We start from the raw sequence: 753 nt of genomic DNA, 5'->3' as shown, positions 1-753 counted from the left end.
CCCCCCACGGCCGCTATATTTAGCTCCGTCTCCCCGGGGAAGGGAATTTATGAGCTCTTGCGGCGCGTCCAAGCGTCCGTCAATCTGCCAACCTCCCCCCTTCCCCGGCTGCAGCAGGAGCTGCCTGAGCTCCAGCACAGCTGAGGACCAGGGGGAAGGTCACCGGGAGATGAAATCCAGGCGGTGGGGAAGGGGGAGACACCCCAGGAAGGTGACAGAGAAGGTGAACCCCCAAATTTCTCTTGCATCTGTGATTTCATCCACCACAAAAATACATTGGAGGGGGGAACTTGGTGGCAGAGAAGGTGAACCCCCAAATTTCTCTTGCCCCTGTGATTTCATTCCTAACAAGAAAATACATTGGAGAGGAGAACTTGGTGACAAAGTCCTGGCAGCTGCCAGCTCCCACACTTTGTCCCACCGTGGTGACACATCAAGCAGCCAAGTTCCTCTCTCCATCTCCTACCACCCTCCTGTAGACCCCCCCCAAAACTTCTCTGATGGGTGGGTGCTCCTCCAAGGGATATCCCAGGAGAATGTGGGGTGCTCCTGTTGAGGAGCACGAGGCGTGTCCCCCCCAGGGAGAAGCGATGACATGTCCCTGAGGAACGCGGCCGGCTCCTCTCCTTTTTAGGGCTGTGGAGGAGCAGGGGGTGGCTTTGGCCACGGATCCAGGAGCAGGTGCAGGGCTGGAGGAAATCCCAGCCTGTCGGGGCGATGGATGGTCGGGATTAACCAGGGCAGCTGGCTGGG

The sequence above is a fragment of the Antrostomus carolinensis genome, unplaced genomic scaffold (genome assembly GCF_000700745.2).
Source record: "Antrostomus carolinensis isolate BGI_N321 unplaced genomic scaffold, ASM70074v2 scaffold21661, whole genome shotgun sequence".
Taxonomy (NCBI): domain Eukaryota; kingdom Metazoa; phylum Chordata; class Aves; order Caprimulgiformes; family Caprimulgidae; genus Antrostomus; species Antrostomus carolinensis.
Note: the sequence above shows the minus strand (reverse complement) of the source record.